Source organism: Malurus melanocephalus, unplaced genomic scaffold, assembly GCF_030028575.1.
Source record: "Malurus melanocephalus ecotype Western Australia unplaced genomic scaffold, MMel_1.1 scaffold_664, whole genome shotgun sequence".
Classification (NCBI taxonomy): domain Eukaryota; kingdom Metazoa; phylum Chordata; class Aves; order Passeriformes; family Maluridae; genus Malurus; species Malurus melanocephalus.
This window is the reverse complement of record NW_026623896.1, coordinates 224,712-233,160: the sequence shown is the minus strand read 5'-3', so window position 1 is coordinate 233,160 and position 8,449 is coordinate 224,712. Positions and strand designations below refer to the sequence as shown.

The window sequence follows — 8,449 nt, the reverse complement described above, 5'->3', positions numbered from 1 at the left end:
AACAGGATCCCATTATCCCTGGGATAATCCCATTATCCCTGGGCTGTGCCCAGTGTCTGCCCCCGTTATGGGGAGCCACCATCACACCCCGAGGGAGCCCCTGCCCCTCCTCGCTGGTGTTTGGTGTCCAGCAGCTCGGAGCACCCTGGCTCAGTCCCTCTGTGAATCCCTGCACCCCACTCCTCCTCCTGGGTGCCCAAACTGCGGCACCTCCCTGTCCCACACACAGCTCCCACCTCCCCTCCAGGTGAGCCCCTGATGCAGACACTGAAAGGGAACGCGGTGGAGGAATTCCTGTTACCTCCAGAGGGACACAGAGCCGGGAAGGCAGCGCCGGACGGGTCCCTCTGACCGTGTTCTTCCTGCTGGGAGCRGCCACGTCACGGGAGAAAGGGAGGGAATCATGAGATTGGACATTGCTCCCTGCAGAGGTGAACCTTGACCCAAAGGGCAGCTGTGTGAAAGAGCCCAGAAAAACAGTCTGGGTTTTTCCCGTTACAAGGAAAATTGGATTTTTATGGGCTGGATTAAAGCCCACCCTGGAGAAATGAGGATATACCCGGAGAACAGGGGCTGTCCAAGCAGCCACAGCGAGCTCCCACCTCCCTGGCAGTGGACAGGGAATTTTGCCTCCAAGATTATTTTCTAACATKCTAAATAAATAAATAAAATAAAATAAACAAAATAAATAAAATCATAAATAAAATAAATAATCTTGGCCCTGCAAGGCAAATACCAAAGACTTTGAGCCCTTCAGGTGTTTAGAGAGAAGGTTGTGATGGACAACACATGAGGCCCATGATCATCCCAAAACACACAGACCACATTTAAGTAGTGACAATATATTGGTGAGTAGGTGTAGCAAAATTCATAAGAAAACAGGAYAAAACCAGGCAATTCCCCGAGGGATCGGTTTGGATCTCTTGAACGGCACATTTTCTCCACTCCAGTTAAGATGTGAGTAAATYGGAGCTAAAAGCAATAAAACCATTAATATTTACAGCTCTGGACTTTCATCTGCCAGCTGACTTTCACAGGAGAGCTGTGGAGCAGCGGTGCCTGTTGGGATCCTGTTGGGATTCCTGGATGAGGGAACCCCTCACACAGAGGTGTCTGGATGGGGTTTAGCCCCATGGTTTAGCACGGGCTCGTGTGGGCACAGGAAAGGAGGACAAAGTCCCTGGAGAGAGGATGCTTTTCCATTGGGAATGCTCTGCTGAGGAGGTGCAGGACCAGCACTCACTTTGGTGGAAATCTGAGGCTCAGAGGAGTCATTTCCTAGCAGCAAAATGGTGTCTTGGAGCAGGGAAGTAATGGTTCGGGTCCAAGGATTCCACTTCCCCAAGTGAGATTCAGTCCAGSACCAGCAAGTCGGGGGTACTTTGGGATTGAGTTCAGGGTAGAAACCCAAATATCCAATTTGGGAATGGTTTTGTGTTCAGCTCCTTGGAGGTGTGGCTGCAGAMAGGATTCCTGAGCTGCTCCCAGCATCCAGGGAGGGATTTTCCTACATGTTGGACACAGGGATGGAGCTGAAGTAGCTCAGCAAGTCCTCCACGGTGAAGTCCAGGGCAATCCCTGATCCCGCATAGCAGCATTGGATGTGCTCCTCAAACTCTCAGTACTGCGGGACAAACTCCTCCACACCACCTGGAAATGATGGAAAACCAGAATTCCTGCTCCAGGGCCTTCCACACCACCTGAAAATGATGGAAAACCAGAATTCCTGCTCCAGGGCCTTCCACACCACCTGGAAAACCAAACCTCAGCTCCTTCCCCTGCCCTGCCACCACAAGGGCAGTGCAGTCCTGACTCCCAAACCATCCCAGCATCACACCCATCCCGATCCAGTTACCGGCAGAAGATTTTCCTCTGGGGACAGATATTTGTGGATTTTCCTGTAGAGGGTCTCCAGGACTCTTCTGACTTCCTTGCCAGGATATTTTTTGAGGACTYTGCAGAGCTCCTGCTTGCTGTAGGCCAGCTGGAAGCTGACCTCCTCTTCCTTCACCCCCTGAGCCAGGTGGGCTTTCACCCCCTCAAAGAAATCCTGGGAAGGGAAGGAGACATTCCATGGTGGGCCATCCTGAGGTGGATTCCTGCATCAGGGCTCAAACCTCGTCACTGCCCTCCATTCCCTTCCCAAGTCTAATTCAGCTGAAATGAAGAATTRGGGAATGTTTAGTGAAGTGTTAGAGGTTGTTTATCCCCCAGAAAAACAGAATTTARGGAATTTCATGGTTCTCTCCTCTCACTTCTCAGCAGCAGCATCTTTAAGGGTTGCCAGCCCATGAGACTGCTGGAAAAATCCCTCCTGTTCCTCAGTGCTTCCCCCGGTTTTCTCGCTCTCCCCAGAGGGTTTGGAGGCAGAGGTGGGGATGGGGGATCCCAGAACCTGCTGAGGTGTAAAGCAAAGTCTGAATTTTCTCAGTTCTTGTGACTTCTCTGCCACAGCTGGACAGGACATTCCACATCTGCTGTTAAGCACTAGAATCATCCCTTCCTTCATCCTCCTGTCTGTTCACTCAGCCAGGAATCCAGTTGGATATTCCTGCTGAAATTTTGCTGTGGRGAAATACCCTAAATCCCAAGATTTTGAGTTACTAAATGTTTCCAACAGCCAGAAATTGGCTCCTGTGCTATTTACACCCCTTTGCACCTTCCCTTGGGGTCTGTGCTGAGACTGGGAGAGCTGGAGAAGGTTATGCCAGGATTTTGGGACATTCAGGTGCCCTCACATCCCACTCCCTTTGTTGTGAGCAACAGAATGATCCTTTTCCTTGGAAAAGGGAGCATTTGGAGCCAAAACAGCTCTCAGGCAGCACGAGACACGGAGCTGATTTTCCAGCCTAGCCAACAAATGTTTGACAGCAACGACTGGAAACAAATTGGAAGTAACAGGTCCCATAAATAATTCCAGGCAAGCTCCATCTGTGAGGCATTTCAGGGGGAGGGAAGGAGCAGAAGAGCCACAGGCCCGGGAAGGAAGCAATGTCTGTTTGAGTTAGCAGAGCCAGATGCTCTTAGCTCAGTTAACAAAGCAGCCACACGGGAGGGGTGGGATGCATCAACCCAGGCAGCCGTGAAAAAAGGGCTGGGATCTGCCAGACAGCGGCACGCAACCGGGGCAGGAATGGGAACAAACTGGGGACAAACCGGGAACAAACTGGGAAAAAAAGGGAACAAACTGGGAAGAAAGGGAACAAACTGGGAAGAAAATGGGGACAAACCAGGAACAAACTGGGGACAAACCGGGAACAAACTGGGAACAAACTGGGCACAAACCGGGAACAAACTGCGAACAAACCGGGAACAAACCAGGAACAAACTGGGAACAAACTGGAAGCAATCAGGGAGCAAACTCAGGATCAAACTGGGAACAAACAGGGAGCAAACCAGGAATAAACTGGGAACAAACTGGGAATAAACCAGGGAACAAACTGGGAACAAACCGGGAACAAACTGGGAACAAATCAGGAACAAACTGGGAACAAACTGGGGACAAACCAGGAACAAACCAGGAATAAAAGGGGAAAAATCTGGGAACAAACCGGGAACAAACTGGGACCAGACCAGGAACAAACAGGGCACAAACTGGGACCGAACTGGGAACAAACTGGGAGCAGACTGGGACCAAACTGGGAACCAACCGAGAACCAAACCTGGCAGTGGTCAGGGAAGGGGTGGGAGCACCAGACAGGACATCCCACACCTGCTGTAAAACAAGGGAATCATCCCTCCCTTCCTCCTCCCGTCTGTTCATACAACCCAGGAATCCATCTGGATATTCCTGCTGCAATTTGGCTGCGGGGAAACACTCTAAACCCCAAGGATTTCGAGTTCCTAAATGTATGGAGTGTTTCCAAGAARCAGGAAAGGGCTCCTGCACTATTTCACATCACTTTGCACCTTCCATTGGTGTCTGTGCTCAGACTGGGAGAGATGGAGGAGGCCATGATGGGATTTTGGGAATCACTGAGCAGAACGAAATCCAAAGTAACGTAATTCCAGACTGGATTCAGGACAGGGAGATGTGAGCACCAGTTAATGTGGAGTTTTGGGAAGAGTAGCTGCCCCTGGACGCCCAGCCCAGGTCCTGTACTCACCATAAGCCTCTCCAGGGGCTGGCCCAGGCACTGATGAACTTCTCCATGTGCTCCTGGCACCTTTGCTTGGCTTCTCTCTTCCTGTCCTCCAGGCAGGGGATGTTCCTCTGGCACAGGAAGCTGTGGATGTGGTGGAAATTCTCCATCCTCACCAGATCCATGTTCACCTTCAGGGTCACTGAGGACAGGCTGGTGACTGGGAGGGAGGGAGGGAGGCTGGTGTGGCCGGAGCAGCTCCTTGGAGAGGACCACGAGCTGCTGGAAGCAGCAGACACAGGGCAGGATCCCCGCTTGGTCCCTCCTGGGAGCCTTGGCCTCCTCCATGTCCTTGCACAAGGTTCCCTGAGAATGGCACAAAGACATGGCAGACTCAGATCCGACAAGGGAGAAGCCGAGGAGGAGCCCCAGGCCCCAAACACGGGGTCATTCAGGGTCAGCAGGACCTGCAGGCTGCCCAGAGGATGGACCTTCCCRCAGACATCCAGGAGCTCCCTCAGCTCTGGCTCCAGGCACCCGAAGAGCTCACTGAGCAGTTGGGTTGTGGCTTCTTCTAAACCCAGCCAACCATGCAGAAGGTCAGGAATTGAATGGGGTGGAATAGCCCAGGCCATGTCCCCTCAGAGCAGGGTGTGTCCCATCACACACGTACTGGCCACAGGCCCTGGGGCAGGGAGGATCCTCTGGAGGTGCCATGGGTTCTCCTCCCTCGGCAGCAGAGGCCTGGGAAAAGATTGGAGTGGGAATTATCAAAGGATCCCAGAATGGTTTGGGTTGGAAGGGACCTTAAATCCCACCCAGTGCCACCCCTGCCATGGCAGGGACACCTCCCACTGTCCCAGGCTGCTCCCAGCCCCAATGTCCAGCCTGGCCTTGGACACTGCCAGGGATCCAGGGACAGCCACAGCTTCTCTGGGAATTCTATCCCAGCCCCTCCCCACCCTCCCAGGGAACAATTCCTTCCCAACATCCCATCCAAACCTACCAAGCAATGATCTGCCTGCTCTCCCTCCCCCAGGAAAACTCAGACTCTGGGTTTATTWCTGCTGCCTCTTGTTGGAATCCTGTTTAATGCTTGCAGACCCCTGATTTTCCTGGAGCTACGGATTAAATTGCATTAAATTCCCCTCTGAATCTTCCCCCCTGCTGGCTCCTGGAGGAGTMGAGCCCAGGAGAGCTGGGGTACCCCTGGATGTGCCAGGCTGGAGGGAGGAGCAGAGAGGACACCGTGTTATCCCCCATCTGTGGTACCTGCAGCTGCACGGAGTCRCTGCCCAGCTGGGAGAATTCCTGCAGGAATCGCTGCTCCGAGGAGCACAGGGGCTGCAGACCCTGCTGGGGCCAGAAAAGCCTCTGGGATTCACTGGGAACACCRGAGCAGGTGCGTGTCCACACTCCAGGCTGTGCTCCAGGGAAGGGCTGTGGGGCGGGGTGGGACAGGGACACCTGGGGAACCCTCAGCTCCTCACCCTGACGCTGTTCCCACTGTCCAGGGTGTTCTCCTGGCTCTCCCTGCTCCCGGGGAGGCTCCACCTGGGCTGCTGCCTCCTCCCCATCGGCTTCTCCCAARTTTCCTGCAGATCTGCACGGGGTGTGGCATGTCAGAAATCCCATCCCTCGTGGATTCTCCAGCTCCTTTAAAGCCCTAAATGTCTCTTTTTGTATCTAACCTTATGCATGAATTGACTTTTCCCTGTTGCATTCAGATAAATGGGGAATTCAGATGTCATTCTCCTTTTTTTCTCTGCCCTCTCCCCAGTTTTTCCCTCTTTTTCATTATTTTTATTTTGGTAAACTGCCTTTTTATTTCATCAGTTGCGGTGTTCCTCTCTTTGCTGCCTYGTGCTCACTTCTGAGAGCTGGGGTGTGGAAAATGCCAGGGGAAAAGAGAATAAATCAGCACAAAACCCTGCAAAAGTCTCAGAAAAATCGTTTGATGCTGAGTTTTGGTGGCAAATTGCAACAAAAAGTATCCAGAGGAGGTGGGAATGGCTTTTTTTTTTTTTTTTTTTTTTTTTTTTTTTTTTTTTTTTTTTTTTTTTTTTTTTTTCCAAAAATGGCCTTTTCAAATTAAAAACTTTCACCTGGAAATAAATTTATTTTCTCAACATTGGCAGTTTTACCACTGGGGGTTTGGCTCGAGTGGAAAAGTTGAAAAAATCCTTTGAAAGATGCGTTTAAAAATTCCTTTTGTACTCCCTGAAAGAAATCTGTGGGGAAACATCCAGATTATTTCCTAATTATTTCTAAAAAYGGGAATCATTCCCCTCTCCCAAAGGCTCTGGGGCAGTCAGATCACCTCTCCATCAATCACAGTATCCCAAAAAATCCTGATTTGAGCCACTCCCTGCAGGCTCCACCCTTTGGGAAGGATTTGCCAGCTCCATGCTGAGCAAGGATGAGGGATGAGCCAGCCTTGCTAAAGCCAGGACTGAATTAAAGATCTGATTCCTAATMTTTTTCCCACATTTATGTAATAATTTCACTGTCTGGGAAGTGGCAAAACTGGGGAAAAAAAATAAATCTTCCAGCAGAAAATGGGAAAGAATTTTACAAGCCTGTGGAAAAGGGAATGGGAAAATGAGGAAGGACTTAATTACTGGCTCACAATTAATTATAATCAGCTCRAGGTCACCTTCTAAACTCTCCCATCACACAAGGCAAGAAATCAGCAGGTGGTGCCATAAATAAAATCCTTTCTGAGGGCAGGGAATCAAACAAAAAAAAATCATTGGGATAATCAGGAGAAAGGAAGTGGCCTGGGGATCTGGACTGGGGTATTTTTGGGCAAGAATGAGGGATATTTGACAGCAGCAATGAGGGATATTATTCAGCAGGAATGAGGAATATTTTTGGGCAGGGATGAGGGATATTTGACAGCAGGGATGTGGGATATTTTCAGGCAGGGATGAGGGATATTTTCCAGCAGGGATGAGAGATACTTTCAGGCAAGTTTCCTCACAGCCTGGGCTCCATCCATGAGCTGGGGAACAGCAGGAAACACCTTGGATGAGGTTTCTGCAGAACTTCATCAAAGCCAAACCCTCCCTGCAAAGCAGCTCAGGAGAGCCAATCCTGCAGGAATATCCCAGCAGGAGGCTCTGGGAGCACCCTTGGGTGCCAGGCTCCTGCAGAAGGGCAGCACCCAGGGGTTTGTGGCCGTGTCCTGGGGCTGCGAACAGGTCACCTCGCCCTGCAGAGGGAGGGGGTGGCACTGTCCCCCCGCTCTGCCCCCCGGGCTCAGCGATGGCAAACAGAGCTTGGCAGTGACACTGCCACCCCGGGGAAGGTGCCACAACCTCTGTGGGGTCAACTTTCCAAAAATTCCCCCTCCTCTCACGAAGCTCCCTCGGGGATGCTGTTCCAATGTTCTGCTCACATCAGGGATGGGATGAACCCAGCCCAGCCCGGGGCTCCCTGCCTGTCCCAGAGCTGTCCTTGTCCTCTGAAGTGGAGCAGGGACATCCCAGGACACCAAAACTCACCCTGTCTTGCCCGTGGAACCGGACAGACACTTTGGGATGATTTCTACTGGAGCAGGAACACCTTGCAGCCATAAAGGTGCCCTTCCAAGGTTTYCTCCCAGGATTTAATCACTCCTGCYYTATAGACTGGTGTAGGAATTAAGGATGGAGAAAGCCGTGGAAGGAATCACAGTTTGACATTTACAGAAGGGGATAAGGCTGCCACACATGCCCTACACCAACTTTGTTTTAATTTAACAATTTTATTTTCATCAACRATCCAGTGGGASCTGTCCCTGCCCATGGCAGGGGTGGGACTGGATGGGATTTCATGTCCTCCCATCCCAAAGCATTCCGKGATAAAGGATYTCATTAATTGCCATCTCCACCCCCRCAATATCTCCTTTTTTAATGACATTCGGAGCACTCCCAGCCGTGCTTGGGTGGGTGTGCGTGGAAAGCACCCCGGGCGCTTTTCTTTTCTCTCCCCCAGCAGAATCCCAGCTCTTTGCTCTGAGCCCACCAATCCCTTTGCAAGGAGGAGCCAGCCCTTCTTCATCCTGCCCCAAATCCCTATTCCCTCGTGCTGGAATCAGAGCAATCTCCCCTCCCCGGGAAYGATGCTGATGCCATTATCCCACAGACCCCACCCGGAGCCAGCATCCCCCTTCCAGCTCCCCAGGATTCCTCGCTCCAAGTGCATTCCCTCTTGTCAGGAATTCCCACTTTTTAGCAAGGAAGGACAGTTTTTCCCATGAAAAGATTCCTTCAGGAGGGGATGAGAGATGTGTGAGGGAGGAATGCTGTRTTCATTAACCCTTTGTTTCACTCGGTGTGCCACTGAAGGAAACCAGGGGCCCCTCCCTGCCAGGCTGAGCGCTC

General features: G+C 51.5%; 1 pseudogene; it reads right to left on the bottom strand.

Annotated features, from left to right (window-relative positions):
* Positions 1 to 1,507: 1,507 nt before the first annotated feature.
* Positions 1,508 to 8,449, bottom strand: part of LOC130584075 (exocyst complex component 1-like) — a 16,722-nt pseudogene continuing 9,780 nt past the window's right edge.